Below are 19,943 nucleotides of genomic sequence, written 5' to 3' on the forward strand. Positions count from 1 at the left end.
GTAGAAAAAGGCCGTGTTTCTTCTTTGCTAAAACCTTTTCACCAGCAGAGAGAAACTATACCATTGGGGATAGGGAACTGCTTGCCCTGAGATTAGCCTTGGAGGAGTGGCATCACTTGCTGGAAGGAGCGAAACATCCTTTCCAGGTCTATACAGACCATAAGAATCTGACGTACTTACAAACCGCTCAGCGTCTGAATCCTCGCCAAGCCCGCTGGTCCTTGTTTTTCTCCCGCTTTCACTTCTCCATCAACTATCTGTCTGGGAGTAAGAATAACAAGGCAGACGCTCTGTCTCGCTCTATGGTTTCTACCCAGGAAGAGATTGACGAACCTCGTCTTATCCTTCCCTCCAGGGTTTTTCATACGCTCTCCCCTGTGACGTTAGACCAAATCCCACCGGGCAAGACCTTTGTGCCGCCTGATCGACAGAATGATATACTGTCGTGGGCCCACACCTCAAAGGTGGGTGGGCATTTTGGTATTAGGCGGACACGAGAGTTACTGGAGAGGTGGTATTGGTGGCCACACTTAGCCAGCCACGTCAAGAGATATGTCGGTTCCTGCTACTCGTGTGCTCGCAACCGTCCATTACGGCAGAGACCGGCTGGGCTCTTGCATCCTTTACCAGTGCCAGATAGACCATGGGAGGTGGTAGGCATGGACTTTGTGGGTGATCTTCCGTGTTCACAGGGACATAGATTTGTGTGGGTCATTATGGACCATTTCTCCCGGATGGTTCATCTCGTACCGTTATCGAGAATCCCGTCTTCCAGGGTGCTAGCCAAACTATTTCTCAAGCATGTCTTTAGGCTTCACGGGATGCCAGATCGTATCATTTGTGATAGAGGCCCGCAATTTGCTTCCCGTTTCTGGCGAGATCTTTGTAGCCTTCTGCAAATTGAGTTTAATCTCTCTTCGGCATACCATCCGGAGACCAATGGTTTGGTTGAGCGTACCAATCAATCCATGATTATATACCACCGACACTTTGTTGCTGAGAACCACGATAACTGGTCCTCCCTCCTACCCAGGGCAGAATTTGCCCTTAACAATTCGCTGGCTGAGGCCACTGGGCAGACACCATTCGTACTTAATAATGGGCAACACCCTAGGGTACCGGTACCGTTTCCCGCTGCTGCACCGTCTCCTCTTGTGGCCGACTGGGCAACTAATGCCAGAGAGGTTTGGGATCGGACTCAAGAGTCGATCCAAGCAGCTAAGGACCGTATGAAGACGGTGTCTGATCGGTTTCGTCGCCCGGCTCCTGTCTTTTCTCCAGGGGATTTTGTGTGGCTCTCTGCAAAACACGTGAAACTTAGAGTGAGCTCTGTCAAATTTGCTCCTCGCTTCCTGGGTCCTTATGAGGTTCTTCGACAGGTAAGTCCTGTAGTCTACCAATTGAAGTTACCCGTCCATCTTAGGATCCATGACAAATTCCATCTTTCACTGCTAAAGCCGGCTATTTTACCTCACGCTCGTGATGTGCACTCTCCTGCCTCTGATTCCTCTCGCTCTAGCTATGAGGTACGAGCCATAGTTGGTTCTAAGATGGTTAGAGGGCGCAGGTTCTTCTTGATAGATTGGGAGGGCTATGGCCCGGAACACGCTCTTGGGAGCTTGAGGAGGCTGTCCATGCTCCCGAATTAGTTGCCGATTACCTGCGTCGCCGGGAGGGGGGCCCTTGAGGGGGAGGTACTGTTACAGTTGCTGTGGCTCTGGAGACTATGTCCAGATTTCTTGCTACTGCACATGTGCAAGCGCTGTAGACTAAGTCCTATCTTGGAGCCATTGCACATGTGCGGGTGACATCATCGCTGACACGAGGTCACATGTCTCTGACACCTTCTAAGCTGATTGGCCACTGGTCATGTGCTTGTGACACGTGGTCACATGTCTCTGACACCTTCTATGCCGATTGGTCGCTGGTCATGTGCTTGTGACGCTTTGCTCGGTGATAGGCCAGCGTGACGTCATTGCTGTCATTCTGGCAGCGGATTGGCTCTGGTGTCCTCCATCTTGGATGAGTCACAGAGTCTATATAAGACCCTGACGCACGCCGCCCGGCGCTCAGTCCTCTTGGTTCATGCATGAGGGTAGACGCCATGTGCACGTCCCTCTAGGCATCTCTCTGTCTATGTTAGGTGAGCGCTACCGGCAGGGTAGCGTTCTTATACCTTACAGCTTCGGCTGCAGTCCGTATCCTTACCTCTTAGTGGAGCGGACATAGGCAGGTGCCTGAGGCACATGGTCCGGCTGGGCCTTGTGATTCTACTCGTAGGTGGACGTTGCCGCTAGGGTAACGTTCCTTATACTGCGTCTCGCAGTTGTTCGCATCCTCACACACTAGGGGAGCGAACAGAGGTAGGAGCTTTGTGCGGCTTATGCTGCTGTCCGTCTCTTTTGCACCACTAGAAGAGCGGACCTAGGCAGGTGCCATATCTAGTGGTTCGTGTCCTCGCACACTAGTGGAGCGAACGCAGGTAGGAGCTTTGTGCGGCTTACGCTGCTGTCCGTCTCCTGGCACCACTAGAGGAACGGACCTAGGTAGGTGCCATTTCACACTCACTGCTTTTGTCTCTGTGATCTTTAACAGAGACCATTCCACATACCCTCCAAGTAAGGGAGGAATTGCTTTATTTTCTAATTATATTCCTCTGTGAGTTTAACAGAGGTATTGCACTCTGCACTTGTGCTATTATTTTTTACAGTGCCACACTTATTTACCCCTTACCCTCTGCCATAGTCTGCAGCAGAGTCTTTGCACGGTTGACCCTGACTGTCTGACATTCCTTTAGGTTTTATTATCAGACAGCCCCCCGTAACACCAGTGGTCAATTTCAAATTTGTGGCATGTTCTGTCAAGTGCTTTAATACAACTGTTTTCACCCCTTGATGCATTGTGAAAATTTGGACCTATCCCTGGAGAACAAATTTTTGTTGCATCCAGAAAAACACTTGTTCTTCCTTAATTCATATGTGCTGATCTCAAATCTGAGATTAGTTTTTCTCTGTAAGCTACAATTTTTTTGCAATTCAAGAATTTAGGTTTTCATCTTATTGTACAAATTTCAACATTTAGTTTAACATAATGAAGTAGAATGTCTTCTTTGTATATAAACCAGGCCACAGCCAATAAGGTAGGGGTGGTAATCAGAAAACCATAGAAAAGTCCCAGTTAAAAAAATAACTTTTAATAATACTATTGAAAGGTCAAAGACCACAGTAACCACAATAACAAACAAAAGGTATATGCAGGGTGTATAATAACAAGTGCTAGGTGGGAGAAGGGAGTAAGCTGGCCCTATTGAAGCCCTACTCAAACTCTCCTTTCCTAGCAATGAAGGGTATGACGCCCTAGGGTTATGGCGCCCCCATTCACCGACGGGAGACCATGAATGACCTTAAGAAGCCCTGCACAGGCCATAACAAAACACCAATACAACAGATATTAACCCCCATCAGGATAAGGTGGAGACACCAAATAGATCACTTATCTGAGAATGTCCAAAGATGCAGTTCCTGAAAAACTCGTTCTATCAGTCAGCGTAGGGGTAAACAGCAATCAATTTACAATTTGCAATTGGCAACTAAAGCCCTAAACTAAAGACTGATCTATTTAAAATTTAACTTTTATTTCATTATTTAAGATATGAGGACATACAAATTAAGGCCGGTTTCACACATCCGGCTTTTTGCCGTTTTGCCGGATGCGGCGCTCTCCCGTACAGTTAATACAGTACAATGACAGCGCTGTAACTTCCGGGTCACATGCTGTCATGTGACCGGCGCTTGTTGCGCTGTCATTGTACTGTATTAACTGTACGGGAGAGCGCCGCATCCGGCAAAACGGCAAAAAGCCGGATGTGTGAAACCGGCCTAAAACCACTGAACATTGTGGTCTATCTCTAATTGGTATAGATAATCATTCCTTATGGAGAAGTTTCTGATCCAGACAAAGGTCTGTAAGTTATCTCTTTATCATTCCTGTCATAAGTGACCACTAATGTTCGCTATTTAAAAGACATAAAGCAGTAGCCTCCCCAACATGTTTCACCACACTGGCGTCATCAGGGGGCTGAGACTAATACTGACTTACTCTGTATTGAAGGACCTTTTATAGTCTAAGCTATATACTGACAGCAGTATGAGCCAATAGTAATCAGTGTCATTCAATGTGAGGAGAAAGAAAAGCCTGTCATATTGAGAGGAGTGTAACCTCCCCTCACATGTCACAAGCTGATTCGTTAGTTCAGCTGTCTGTTAAAATGCTGCTTGTATATTGGCCAAATCTATCTGACACTATATTCCCAATAAGTTACCAAATCTTATGATCTAATCGCCATATTAGTAATTGTACAGAGTGCGCGTGCGTCTGCACTTAGAGGCATGGGACATCATTTTCTCGATCGCGCCTGCGTCTGTACTAAGAGTATGAAGCATATGCATCCACACTTAGACTCTAAAGGGGTTCTTTCATTCTGCGTATGTATCCCTGTTTAGAACAGCAGGGAAACATATTATATACTATATGTACATCATATTCAAATCTGTTTTACCACATATATGTCCATACTTGAGCTGGGACAGGATTATATATCAGAAAGCAGGCTTTTTCATGTTATATTCAGATTTCACTCCTCAAAAAACACTGATAATTGTAATAGAGTCAGCAAAAAAAAAAAAAAATATATATATATATATATATATATATATATATATATATATATATATATATCTTTATAATCTGTCTGATTAGGTCCTACATAAGTTTTCTTATCATCCAGTAGTTTCCTTGCCATTTTCACATAGTCAGTCGTGTCTATCAGGACAATATTACCCCCTTTATCTGAACCCTTTATAGTAACCTCTTCTAGCTCTTTAAGGTCATTCAGAGCTCTTTGTTCAGATGTACTGAGATTCTTTAGGGGGTAATGTATTCTACGGTTGATTTTTTTTAAAATCCTCTCCTACCATATTTACAAAGGTGTCAATATTATGATATTGGGAGAAAGGAGGGGTATTCTTACTTTTTGGTTTTAATGATGAGAATGGGGGTACAGGCTCATTCATATTCCCATCATTACCCTCCTCTAGACTTTCCAAGATTCTGATTGCTTCATCCTCTTTCTCTTTCATCATCACAGGGTCCCTATTTTTTATTGTGTGATATTTATGTAGTGCCAGCCTCCTTGCAAAAAGATTTAAATCCTTTGTCCACATAAATGGATCATATTTAGGAACTGCTGTAAAAGATAATCCTTTTTTCAATAACCGCGTATGTGTCTCTTCCAGTTCAATTGATGATAGGTTGAAAATTTGCAAGTCTCTTTCTGGTGGCATCACTGTATCTGTTGTGCTATCAGCTATCTCCCCAAAAAAGACTGATTTGTCAACATCATCTCGCTCGTGCTCGTTTGTGGGGTTGCTATTAAATTTACCATACTCTGTTGGGGTATGAAAATGAAGAAGGCGATCCAGCTGACCATTGCTTATGATTAAGGGCGTTAAGCCAGAAACGCGTTAACCACGACCATATGCCTTGTCTGTACTGCACTGAATAAATCACCTGTTCACTCAGCTGGATCGACTTCTTCATTTTCATTACTATGCGGCCAGGGCAGGGCCGGATCCGAATCTGAGGTGCGGTGAGGTCAGACGTGGGTGAGCTGGATTCCTTTACAAATTTCTGTTGGCTTATACTCTGGGGGAGCATAGCCTGTTGTAACTGACCCGTAGTTAGCTGTACATTTCCCACCCTCGTGGTCGTATTTAATTGTGTTACATCTCCTGATTGGAGAGTTTTCTGGACCAGACCATTTTGCATCGGCATTTGACCGTGGGTTACATTTTGTAACAAGCCCATCACACATGGAACAGTAGATATATTTCCAAAAGCGACTGGGGTCTGTATTGGACCAGGTAGATTTTGCACCTGGTTTAGTGTTCCACTCTGTGACGGGATAGTCACATTTGGGATAGATGTCATATTCCCAGGGGCGGAGACAGTCTGTGTCTTTTGTGTCTCTCCTCTCAAGGTTTGTGAAACAGATGAAAAAAAGGAGAAGGAATTGCTGTTTGACAGATCGCGATTTTTTCCGATTCGTTCTGCTGTCCATGATCTAGAGAAAAAGCTTTCCCTCTCCTTGTTGATTTTATTTGGACCACCCTACCGTTTGGAGGGATTTCTATTGGAATTACCACCTGTGGAGCTGTCTGATTCCGAAAAGTCAGTCTCGGAAAGATACTGCTTTATGTCTGTCACAAACCACCGGGGGGGTCACTCAGAAATCCCCCGCGCTGGCTACCAGTACGTCACGATCGGGGGGTAACAAGCAGGAGTCAACCCTCCTTTATACCTCCCGACCGACAGACAGAGCACGTGACGCGCTCTCTAGCGCCCCTCTTATAGTCAGGCCAATTATGGAATTGCCCGACAATAAGCAAGGAGGCCGCTATACTACTTATGCCGATTATTGAAGGGTCCCCGGTGAGAGTAAGGTATATATTCCCCCGACCTCCGCGGGCGGAATATATAAAATCTCCCCGAATCTCACTGGCCTCCCCACAATAATCCTTGGCACAATTCGCTGCCACCAACCGATTTACGGTAACTATTAGCCGAACACACAGACGTGGGATTCAAGATCGAGATAACAGAACAGCCCAAGATTAATTATATAATTTAATCGCCTAACGCACACTAGAAACTACAATATATACAATAGGGAATCTACAGAATATACAGTTATGTCAGAGTACAGTTACAATCAAAGCATGGGTTACAAACAGGCATACACAGTTCCAGCAGTTACCTTGTTGTGTCTGGCCACAGGGGGGCGCTGTACCCAGGTTTCTAGGATCCTTCCCACAGATGTTTCCTACACGTGCCCCCAGCGAAAAGAACCCTGGAAAATGGCCGAAGTAGGGTTATCAACCTGGGCAAATCCAGGTCCCCTCCTACCTTAGTGACCTCACGGGGAAGCACTGCCACTCCCCCTGCATGGATCAGAATTATCCAGAAAAGGGGATTTTGGCCATAACTTTGCCTGGGAGCGTCGTAGACGGACGTCAACGCTCTCATTGTGACAGTTATGAATTTAGCTACAGAACGAGGGGACTCATGACCTGTCTGCCAGTTCCCCATTGGCTGATATCACGCCTGGGGCATTTCCCAATGTCCTGCTCCCATAAAAAGGGTGTGCTAGCATCGCCTGCATGCGGAGACACCATTTTTATGGTTGCCATATTTATCGGAAATATGGCTTGCGAGATATGAACCATTTTTTACTGGAGTCGTTCTGTCTGGCTAGTTCCATAGCCTTGCTAATGAGATACAACTCTTGTTACAGGGTGACGGCAGGGAGTCATCCTGTGTCCATTGTTCCCACATCACCTCATTTCCATATCACAGGACATGGCCATGGAGGTGTAAGTGGAACACTGAGAACAAAAAGGGAGGGGGCACTGCCAGGGAGTGATGAGGGATTATGACTGGAGTCATAATTCATCTTCATATCCCGGGATTTGCCTCACACCTCCCCCCTTTTGAGGGCGCTAGGGGGCAGCACACTCCGGTGTTCCCCCGTGCGCCCGTCCGCGACCTCTCCTTGTCGGGACAGCCCGTCTGCGTTACCGTGGTCACGGCCCCTTTTGTGGCGAATGGTGAAGTTGTATTGCTGGAGCGCAAGGCTCCATCGCAACAATCGCCCATTCGTCCCAGAGACGGTGTGCAACCAGCTGAGGGGATTGTGGTCCGTCTCCACGATGAAGTGGCGCCCGTATAGATAGGGTTGCAGACGCTGCAGGGCCCACACTATGGCCAGGCACTCCTTCTCCATCGTGGAATAGGCAACTTCCCTTGGTAACAGCTTCCTGCTCAGGTACAAGACTGGGTGCTCTTGGCTCGCAGAGTCCACCTGGCTGAGCACCGCACCGAGGCCGAAGTCACTGGCGTCGGTCTGTACTACAAACGGCCGCGTGAAGTCGGCTGCCTGTAGCACGGGCGGGCTGGACAGGGCGTCCTTTAGGGCCCGGAAGGCTGTCTCGCAGTCCATTGTCCAATCGACTGCAGAGGGCAGCTTCTTCTTGGTGAGGTCCGTCAAGGGCTTTGCCAGGCTACTATAGCATGGAACAAACCTCCTATAGTACCCAGCGGTCCCCAAGAAGGACATCACCTGCTTCTTGGTCCTGGGGGTGGGCCAGGATGCGATGGCTTCCACTTTCTCAGGCTCGGGCTTCAGTGTTCTCCCACCTACCCGGTGACCGAGGTACTGGACCTCGCTCATGGCCAGCTGACACTTTCCCGGCTTGATGGTCAAACCTGCCCGGTGGATCCGCCTGAGCACCTGTGCTAGCTGCTCTAGGTGGTCCTCCCAGGTGGGACTGAAGACGGCAATGTCATCCAGGTACGCGGCCGCGTACCCTTCAAGTCCCTTGAGCAGGGTGTTGACCATCCGCTGGAAAGTGGCAGGGGCATTCCTCATCCCGAATGGCATCACCGTGGACTCGTACAGTCCAAATGGGGTAATAAAGGCAGAGCGTTCCCTGGCCTTGCGAGTCAGGGGGATCTGCCAATATCCCCGGCTCAGATCCATGATGGTCAGGTACTGAGCCCCGGCCAACTGATCGAGCAGGTCATCGATGCGTGGCATTGGGTACGCATCGGCGACCGTGACAGCATTGAGCCCCCTGTAGTCCACGCAGAACCGAGTGGTTCGGTCCTTCTTAGGGACGAGGACTACAGGCGAGGCCCAAGCGCTGTTGGATGCCTGGATCACCCCCAGCTTCAGCATCTCGTCAATCTCCTGGCGCATGTGTTGCTGCACCTCCAGGGAGACCCGATATGCTGAACGCCGGATCGGGGGATGATCCCCAGTGTCCACGTGATGGACAGCCAAGTCAGGCCTTCCGGGCTGGTTGGTAAACAACCCCCGGAAGGGGTGTAGGGTGGCCCACAGCTGGGACCGTTGGTCCTCCAAGAGCTGGTGGCCAACCTCTACATCCTCAATGGATCCGCCTGCCCTAACCTGGGCTAGCATATCCAAGAGGGTTTCCGCTTCTCCCTCCTCGGGCAGGTTGCACACAGGGAGTGCACATGCCTCCCGCTCATGATGTGCCTTCATCATGTTCACATGGAAGGGCTTCCGCCTTCCACGGGCAGGGTCCAGGGTGACCAGGTACGTCACAGGGTTGAGCTGCTGGTACACGAGGTATGGGCCTTCCCAGGCTGCCTGAAGCTTGTCCTGTGGTACGGGGACCAGTACCCACACCTCTTGACCCACTTGGTAGGTCCTCTCACAAGCGTTCTGGTCGTACCAACGCTTCTGATCGGCCTGGGCTTGAGCCATATTGTCGTGTACCAGTTGCGTCAAGGCCTGCATTTTGTCCCGGAAGCGCATGACATACTCGATAACCGACACTCCAGGGGTGGCCAAATCCCCTTCCCAAGCCTCTTTCACCAGAGCCAGGGGGCCCCGCACACGTCGCCCGTACAGGAGCTCAAACGGTGAGAATCCTGTTGAGGCCTGTGGAACCTCCCGGTAAGCAAATAACAGGTGTGGGAGATACCGCTCCCAGTCACGCCCATGGGAGTCGACCAACATCTTAAGCATCTGCTTTAAGGTGCCATTGAACCGCTCGCACAGGCCATTAGTCTGTGGATGGTACGGGCTGGCCACCAGATGTCGCACCTGGACTTGCTTACAGAGGGCCTCCATCAGCTGGGACATGAATGGGGTCCCCCGGTCAGTGAGCATTTCCTGGGGAAAACCCACTCGGGAGAAAATCTCCAGCAATGCGGTGGCCACCTTGTCAGCCCGAATGGACGACAAGGCCACTGCTTCTGGGTACCGGGTGGCATAGTCCACTACCGTCAGTATGAAGCGTTTCCCGGAGCTGCTGGGGATGGCCAGCGGGCCGACCAGATCCACAGCCACCCTCCTGAAAGGCTCATCGATGATTGGCAGAGATACCAGTGGGGCTTTGGGGCGTGGCCCCGCCTTCCCCACTCTCTGACAGGTTTCACACGAACGGCAGTAGGCAGCCACATCGGCCCCCATTTTTGGCCAGTAGAAATGCTGGTTTAACCTGGCCTTGGTCTTAGCGATCCCTAGGTGTCCGGCCATCGGAATCTCATGTGCGATCCGCAACAACTCCGTCCGGAACGGATAGGGTACCACCAACTGTCGGTCCCTGGGCCACGCTTCCGGTGAACCCTGCTGGACCGTGGCCCGGTACAGCCGTCCTTGGTCCCAGACCACTCGCTCCGGGTCCGAGTCCGAGGGAGGCTGTGCCGCCTGCTCCTTTAGAGCTTTCAGGCTGTCGTCAGCTTCTAACGCTGCCTGAAACTCCTGACTAGATGTGGCCAGAATCGACGAGACTGTCACATCTTCAGTCAGTACCCCGGGACCTGTGTCCTGGCCTCCACCTGACTCGGCTGCCACTTGGTCAGAAGGGGAAGAGCTATCGGACCTCCGGGAGGCCCCTTGGCTTCCAGCACTCCCACTGCGGGTGACAGCGGCCACAGCCGCTGCGACCGTGGGTCGTGCCTGCTCCTCCTCCGTTCCTGACCAAGTCGCCGGTTCAGGCAGACCTACCTGGCTTCCTGACACCCCGGTTGTGGGGGAACCATGCACCGAGATCTTACCTGGGAGCACTTCCGCTCCTGGACTGGCCCCAATCTCACCTGCCTGTTCCCCTCCTGCAGCAACAGAACCCCGCTGTGAAATCTCTGGGGACCCCACATTTGCTGTGGTAGCCCCCACCCCACACACTGGTCCTCCCCCTGCAGCACCCTGCTCTCTGCTTATCCCTGCAGAGGGCAGCAGATCCCAGCTCACAGGCTGGTTACTTGTAGAGGCATTGTCACACCTTTCTCTGACCCCCTCCCCCCCTGTCACAGCTGCAGCTGTGTGTGTGTCTATGGTGTCTGTGCAAGCAGAAATATCAGAGTTCACTCCCTCCTCCCTTACATCATTCATAGATAACACATTAACATTGTCAGGAGTCATGTCCGTACTGGCTGAAGGTTCAGCCCTTGGTGGGGGCCCAAACTGGGAGGTTATCTGCCCCAAATCTGTCCCAAGTAGCACGTTTGCAGGGATCCGATCAGTTACCCCCACCTCCCTCACCCCTCGCCCTGCGCCCCAGTCCACATAAATGTCAGCAACAGGCAGCGCCGGGTCAATGCCTCCAATCCCGGAGACAGCGAGGGTTTTTCCAGGGATCAAGTCTTGGGGGGACACCATCTCAGGCCGCACCAGAGTCACCTCCGAGGCGCTGTCTCGCAGTCCTATGGTCACAGACCGGCCGACGGTGACAGGTTGGAAGCTGTCCAGGGACCTACCACCACCCCCACCCACACAATACACTTTGGGCGGCCCTTGGGACGGGGACGGAGCCGGGGCCTTGGGACGCTGAGGGCACATGGCCTTGAAGTGTCCAGGTAGGTTGCACTGGTGGCACCGTCTTGGCTCTGCCACGGGCCTGGAGAGGGGAGTTGAGGGGGACACCCCCTGCAGTCTAGGGGCAGGTGGGGCAGTCGCAGAGTTCATCTTACCCCCTCTCCAGGTGCTGCTGGTGGCTGCTCTCCTGGCTTCAGGAGCCCGATTGTTGGTGTAGTCATCGGCAAGGGCAGCTGTAGCCGTGGACCCCTTTGGCTTCTGGTCTCGGATGAACTGGCGGAGATCCTCAGGGCAGTTCCACAAGAGTTGCTCCGTGATGACCAAGTCCAGGATCTCTGGCCCGGTGGAAAGCTGCAGGCCTTGGGTCCAGTGGTCGGCAGCTCGGGCAAGTGCCCGCCGGTGGTCAGCCCAGGAGTCCTTTGGTCCCTTCTGCAGGGTCCGGAACTTCTTGCGGTAGGACTCCGGAGTGAGGTTGTACTGTTGGATCAGGGCCCGCTTGATGGTGTCGTAGCCCTGATCTGCCTCAGCAGGCAAGTCCCCAAGGATATCCAGGGCCTTACCCCTTAAACGGGGGGTCAGGTATTTGGCCCACTGGTCCTTGTTCAGATGGTGCTGCAAGCAAGTCCGTTCAAAAGCAGTCAAGAAAGAGTCCAAGTCTCCATCCTTCTCCAGCACTGGGAAGTCCTCAACACGGACCTTTGGAAGTTTGGTGTCTTGAAGGTCACATGCGGCTGATGAGGGCCGGAGCTGAGCTAGCTGCAGCTGGTAGTCACGCTCTGCCTGGCGCTCTTCACGCGCTGCCTGCCGCTCCGCAGCCTCAGCCTCACGCGCTGCTTGCCGCTCTGCCTGCCGCTCCGCAGCCTCAGCCTCACACGCTGCCCTGCGCTCTGCCAGGAGTGCCTGGTAGCCCTCCCGGTCTCCAGCCTGGAGTAGGGCCATAGCCATTTGAAGAAGGCTATCCGAGCCTCCCAGGCTCGGTGGAATGGCACGTGGTGATCTGCGGCACGCTGCAGAGCTAGGCGATTCACTGTCCCTTTCAGAGCGGAGGGCTGGCATCTGGCTCGTTGAGGAACCTTGGGTGAGCTGCTCCTCATCTTGTCCATAATTGCCAGCTTGTGCGCTGTCCTCTGCAGAACGGTTTTCTGGCGTCGAGCTCCTGGAGGACTCGTGGGCAACCTCCTCATCGTCTCTGGCCTGAGCATCGGCCATTCCTTTGGCTTTGCTCCTGGTGCTATCAGCCATTGTTGCAGACTTTGGTCACTGACACAGAACTGACACCTGATGCCTCCACACACCTTACAGTATCTGCACTCTGACACTCTAGTGTTGAGCTGGTCTGAAGACCCCAGCAGCCACAGCTGCTGCAGGCAGTCTTTAGTGTCTGTGAGTATGGGTCTCACACTCACACACACTATTATCTCGATCCCACCGCTATGCCACCAATATGTCACAAACCACCGGGGGGGTCACTCAGAAATCCCCCGCGCTGGCTACCAGTACGTCACGATCGGGGGGTAACAAGCAGGAGTCAACCCTCCTTTATACCTCCCGACCGACAGACAGAGCACGTGACGCGCTCTCTAGCGCCCCTCTTATAGTCAGGCCAATTATGGAATTGCCCGACAATAAGCAAGGAGGCCGCTATACTACTTATGCCGATTATTGAAGGGTCCCCGGTGAGAGTAAGGTATATATTCCCCCGACCTCCGCGGGCGGAATATATAAAATCTCCCCGAATCTCACTGGCCTCCCCACAATAATCCTTGGCACAATTCGCTGCCACCAACCGATTTACGGTAACTATTAGCCGAACACACAGACGTGGGATTCAAGATCGAGATAACAGAACAGCCCAAGATTAATTATATAATTTAATCGCCTAACGCACACTAGAAACTACAATATATACAATAGGGAATCTACAGAATATACAGTTATGTCAGAGTACAGTTACAATCAAAGCATGGGTTACAAACAGGCATACACAGTTCCAGCAGTTACCTTGTTGTGTCTGGCCACAGGGGGGCGCTGTACCCAGGTTTCTAGGATCCTTCCCACAGATGTTTCCTACACGTGCCCCCAGCGAAAAGAACCCTGGAAAATGGCCGAAGTAGGGTTATCAACCTGGGCAAATCCAGGTCCCCTCCTACCTTAGTGACCTCACGGGGAAGCACTGCCACTCCCCCTGCATGGATCAGAATTATCCAGAAAAGGGGATTTTGGCCATAACTTTGCCTGGGAGCGTCGTAGACGGACGTCAACGCTCTCATTGTGACAGTTATGAATTTAGCTACAGAACGAGGGGACTCATGACCTGTCTGCCAGTTCCCCATTGGCTGATATCACGCCTGGGGCATTTCCCAATGTCCTGCTCCCATAAAAAGGGTGTGCTAGCATCGCCTGCATGCGGAGACACCATTTTTATGGTTGCCATATTTATCGGAAATATGGCTTGCGAGATATGAACCATTTTTTACTGGAGTCGTTCTGTCTGGCTAGTTCCATAGCCTTGCTAATGAGATACAACTCTTGTTACAGGGTGACGGCAGGGAGTCATCCTGTGTCCATTGTTCCCACATCACCTCATTTCCATATCACAGAACATGGCCATGGAGGTGTAAGTGGAACACTGAGAACAAAAAGGGAGGGGGCACTGCCAGGGAGTGATGAGGGATTATGACTGGAGTCATAATTCATCTTCATATCCCGGGATTTGCCTCACAATGTCTTTTAAATAGCGAACATTAGTGGTCACTTATGACAGGAATGATATAGAGATAACTTACAGACCTTTGTCTGGATCAGAAACTTCTCCATAAGGAATGATTATCTATACCAATTAGAGATAGACCACAATGTTCAGTGGTTTTAATTTGTATGTAATCATATCTTAAATAATGAAATAAAAGTTAAATTTTAAATAGATCAGTCTTTAGTTTAGGGCTTTAGTTGCCAATGGCAAATTGTAAATTGATTGCTGTTTACCCCTACGCTGACTGATAGAACGTTTTTCAGTAGCTATTAAATTTCATGTGGAGTCAATGGTTAACTCCATCTAGTGTTCAATATATAGTATGGCAGGTTTTTTGTAACAAAAACAAAATATCGACAATTTGCTATTAGAGGCTACACAAGTTTTTTCTAAATCAGAGATCACCTTTGTTCCGAAAGATATCAATTTGCAATTTAGCAATTTATTTAAAATCTTTAAACAGCAGACCAGAGCATGGTGGGAGATAGCTAGTCTGGAGACATATTTGACAAAGAGAATTGTTTATAGGGGACTAAAGCTGGTGTCACACTAAGCGACAGCGACAACGACGTCGCTGTTACGTCACCATTTTTGGTGACGTAACAGCGACCTTGTAAGTCGCTGTTATGATCGCTGCTTAGCTGTCAAACACAGCAGAAGCAGCGATCATAACGTCGCTGTGCTGCATGTGCAGAGAGCAGGGAGCCGCGCTTAGCGCTGGCTCCTTGCTCTCCTAGGTACAGTACACATCGGGTTAATTAACCCGATGTGTGCTGCAGCTACATGTCACAGTGCAGAGAGCAAGGAGCCGTGCGCACTGCTTAGCGCTGGCTCCTTGCTCTCCTTGCTACAGTATACATCGGGTTAATTACCCGATGCATACTGCAGCCACATGTCACAGTGCAGGAGCCGGCACTGGCAGCAAGAGCGGAGGCCGGTAACCAGCGTAAACATCGGGTAACTAGGGAAAGGTCTTCCCTTGGTTACCCGATGTTTACGCTGGTTACAGCTTACCGCAGCTGCCAGTGCCGGCTCCTGATCGTTTCATTTCGTCGCTCTCTCGCTGTCACACACAGCGATGTGTGTGTCACAGCGGGAGAGTGACGACCAAAAAATGAAGCTGGACATTCAGCAACGACCGGCGACCTCACAGCAGGGGCCAGGTCGTTGCTGGATGTCACACACAGCGACAGCGACGGGACGTCGCTGCAACGTCACAGAAAATGGTGACGTAGCAGCGACGTCGTTGTCGTCGTCGTTATGTGTGACACCAGCTTTAGGATACAGATAGCCCCCAATACACACAGGGAGAACGTTGAATTTATGAAAGGATGGGAGGATTTATTACAGATAACTCCCTTAGAATGATGAATTATCTCCTGGAATTTGAAAAGAAAAACCTAAAAAAAATCAATGAGCAGCTCGAAAAAGAGATCATAAATATACAACAATTCTCATCACAGCCTGATTTTGCCAGATTAGAATTAAATTTACAAAAAAATATCGAGACAGTCAAAAAAGAAATTAAAGAACGTAAACATCAAAAATTCATAAGGGATCGGACTGACTTTGAGAGGGGTGAAGTATATAGGTTTGGGAGAAGGTTTACAAGACAGAATAAATCATGACAGACAGATCTTTCCGAGACTGACTTTTCGGAATCAGACAGCTCCACAGGTGGTAATTCCAATAGAAATCCCTCCAAACGGAAGGGTGGTCCAAATAGAATCAACGAGGAGACGAAAATCTCTTTCTCTAGATCATGGACAGCAGAACAAATCGGAAAAAAATCGCGATCTGTCAAACAGCAATTCCTTCTCCTTTTTATCATCTGTTTCACAAACCTTGAGAGGAGAGACACAAAACACACAGACTGTCTCCGCACCTGGGAATATGACATCTATCCCAAATGTGACTATCCCCTCACAGAGTGGAACACTAATTCAGGTGCAAAATCTACCTGGTCCAATACAGACCCCGGTCGCTTTTGGAAATATATCTACTGTTCCAAGTGTGACGGGCTTGTTACAAAATGTAACCCACGGTCAAATGCCGATGCAAAATGGTCTGGTCCAGAATACTCTCCAAACATGAGATGTAACACAATTAAATACGACCATGAGGGTGTGAAATGTACAACTAACTACGGGTCAGTTACAACAGGCTATGCTCTCCCAGAGTATACCCCAACAGAGTATGGTAAATTTAATAGCAACCCCACAAACGAGCACGAGCGAGATGATGTTGACAAATCAGTCTTTTTTGGGGAGATAGCTGATAGCACAACAGATACAGTGATGCCACCAGAAAGAGACTTGCAAATTTTCAACCTATCATCAATTGAACTGGAAGAGACACATACGCGGTTATTGAAAAAAGGATTATCTTTTACAGCAGTTCCTAAATATGATCCATTTATGTGGACAAAGGATTTAAATCTTTTTGCAAGGAGGCTGGCACTACATAAATATCACACAATAAAAAATAGGGACCCTGTGATGATGAAAGAGAAAGAGGATGAAGCAATCAGAATCTTGGAAAGTCTAGAGGAGGGTAATGATGGGAATATGAATGAGCCTGTACCCCCATTCTCATCATTAAAACCAAAAAGTAAGAATACCCCTCCTTTCTCCAAATATCATAATATTGACACCTTTGTAAATATGGTAGGAGAGGATTTTAAAAAAATCAACCGTAGAATACATTACCCCCTAAAAAATTTCAGTACATCTGAACAAAGAGCTCTGAATGACCTTGAAGACCTAGAGGAGGTTACTATAAAGGGTTCAGATAAAGGGGTTAACATTGTCCTGATGGACACGACTGACTATGTGAAAATGGCAAGGAAACTACTGGATGATAAGAAAACTTATAAGACTCTGAGTGCGGATCCTACTGATAAATATCTTTCAGATCTACAAGCCCTGTTGAAAGTTGCCCTATCGGCATCATTGATCTCTGAGGATGAATATAAAGAGATGTATAATCCTCATCCCACTTTGGCCACGTTATATGCACTTCCCAAAGTGCATATGAACGTGGTCCCAAGAAGGGCTATATAGTAACATCGATCATGAATTGGGAATAGGAGCAGTTGCCTACTTCCTAGCAGCAAAGGGAAAACAATTCACACCTCACAATGAATTTTTGTTATCACTTTTGTGTTTTGTTCTGACGCACAATTTCTTTACCTTTGGCGGTACCCTATATCATCAGATCAGGGGTACCGCCATGGGTACGACTTGTGCGCCTACTTTTGCAAATTTATTTTTAGGGTGGTGGGAGGATGTTTTTGTGTTTTCTGAGGATTTGAGTTTTTACACCAGTCACATTTTATTTTGGGGTAGGTACATTGATGATGTACTTATCCTATGGGAGGGTGAAATAGATATCTTCCAGGATTTTGTCACAATTTTGAATAATAACAATATTGGTATGTATTACACTCATGAAATTGGAAATAAAACCATCAATTTCCTGGATTTGACAATCACCATTGATGGGGATGGCAACATACAAACAAACACCTACAGAAAACCAACTGCAACAAACATTCTGTTGCATTGGGATAGCTGGCACCCTACCCCACTGAAAGCAGGGATCCCAGTGGGACAGTATATGAGAGCCCGTAGAAACTGCTCTGATGACAAGAGTTTTGGACTAGAGTGTGGTAGATTATTCAAATTCTTTACTGCAAGAGGTTATCCAAAAAAAGTTTTACATAAAGCCTTTAACAGGGTGAAAGGAATGAACCGTGATGACCTCCTGACAAAGAACAAGAAGAAAAACGAAAATTCACCGGTAAGGGTCATAGGCACATATGATGAATGCTCTAGAGAGATCTATAACATTTTAAAAAAATATTGGCCCATCCTTAGGGCCGACCCGGACTTAAAATCGGTAATTGGAGTTACCCCCAATATTACATACCGTAGGGGGAAGAATCTGAGAGAATCCCTAACTCATAGTCATTTTACTCAGTCTAAGGTGAATCCGGAAAGAGATTGGTTAACAAGATTACAGAAAGGATTTCATCCATGCAGAAGCTGCTCTTTCTGCAGCTACCTATTTAAACAGAGAGAGTTTACCAACCCGCATGACAACCGGACATATGTCATAAAAGATAAAATCAACTGTAAATCGAAGGGAGTGGTCTATGGAGCAATATGCCCATGTAAAAAGCTATATGTGGGAAAAACGATTCAAGAGTTCCGGAGGAGGATTTCAAAACATATAAGTACAATTAACACCAAGGTTTTTACACCCCTCTCTAGACACATGAGATACTATCACAGTGAAAATCCCTTAGATTTGAAGTTTTGGGGCATTAGACAGGTTAAACTGGGAGTAAGGAAAGGAAATCTGGACAGACTTTTGCTAAAAGAGGAGGCGAGGTGGATTTTTAGATTAAACTGTATGAGCCCAAATGGCCTGAATGAAGGCTTTACATATACAGCCTTTATCTAATGGTCTAAAAGACTATTCTGTGTAACAGCTTTTACCTCCATATAAAATAAATAATTATTTTGTACCTTACACAGATATAGAAAGTTTTTGGACATCTACTATGTAGGACCTAATCAGACAGATTATAAAGATATATATATTTTTTTTTGCTGACTCTATTACAATTATCAGTGTTTTTGGAGGAGTGAAATCTGAATATATCATGGAAAAGCCTACTTTCTGATATATAATCCTGTCCCAGCTCAAGTATGGACATATATGTGGTAAAACAGATTTGAATATGATGTACATATAGTATATAATATGTTTCCCTGCTGTTCTAAACAGGGATACATACTCAGCATGAAAGAACCCCTTTAGAGTCTAAGTGTGGATGCATATGCTTCATACTCTTAGTACAGACGCAGGCGCGATCAAGAAAATTATGTCGCATGCCTCTAAGTGCAGACGCACGCGCACTCTGTACAATTACTTTCCTGGTTTCTAAGTACAGACGCAGGCGCAGTTAAGAGAAATTATCTTCTCTGCTTATAAGTACGGATGCACGCGCATAAGATAAAACTTTCTCCTCTGATTCTAAGAGGGGACGCATGCGCGGTCAGTAAAACCTCTCTCCTTAGACTGTAAATGCGGACGCATGCGCGATAGAGCTGATTCCACGTAAATGCGATTACATCAGCAGTGGAAGATGGGGATTGATCCCTGACGCTATGATAAGAATTTATTCATTGGACAAAGTACTAATATGGCGATTAGATCATAACATTTGGTAACTTATTGGGAATATAGTGTCAGATAGATTTGGCCAATATACAAGCAGCGTTTTAACAGACAGCTGAACTAACAAATCAGCTTGTGACATGTGAGGGGAGGTTACACTCCTCTCAATATGACAGGCTTCTCTTTCTCCTCACACTGATTGACACTGATTACTATTGGCCCATACTGCTGTCAGTATATAGCTTAGACTATAAAAGGTCCTTCAATACAGAGTAAGTCAGTATTAGTCTCAGCCCCCTGATGACGCCAGTGTGGTGAAACATGTTGGGGAGGCTACTGCTTTATGTCTTTTAAATAGCGAACATTAGTGGTCACTTATGACAGGAATGATATAGAGATAACTTACAGACCTTTGTCTGGATCAGAAACTTCTCCATAAGGAATGATTATCTATACCAATTAGAGATAGACCACAATGTTCAGTGGTTTTAATTTGTATGTCCTCATATCTTAAATAATGAAATAAAAGTTAAATTTTAAATAGATCAGTCTTTAGTTTAGGGCTTTAGTTGCCAATTGCAAATTGTAAATTGATTGCTG

The 19,943-nt window shown here is 48.0% G+C and overlaps 1 protein-coding gene across 1 annotated transcript in view; it reads left to right on the forward strand.

The window, feature by feature from the left end:
• The window catches only part of LOC142294484 (serine protease ami-like), a 119,098-nt gene that overhangs the window by 11,936 nt on the left and 87,219 nt on the right, over positions 1 to 19,943 (forward strand). The window lies entirely within an intron of this gene.

The sequence above is a fragment of the Anomaloglossus baeobatrachus genome, chromosome 1 (assembly GCF_048569485.1).
Source record: "Anomaloglossus baeobatrachus isolate aAnoBae1 chromosome 1, aAnoBae1.hap1, whole genome shotgun sequence".
NCBI lineage: Eukaryota > Metazoa > Chordata > Amphibia > Anura > Aromobatidae > Anomaloglossus > Anomaloglossus baeobatrachus.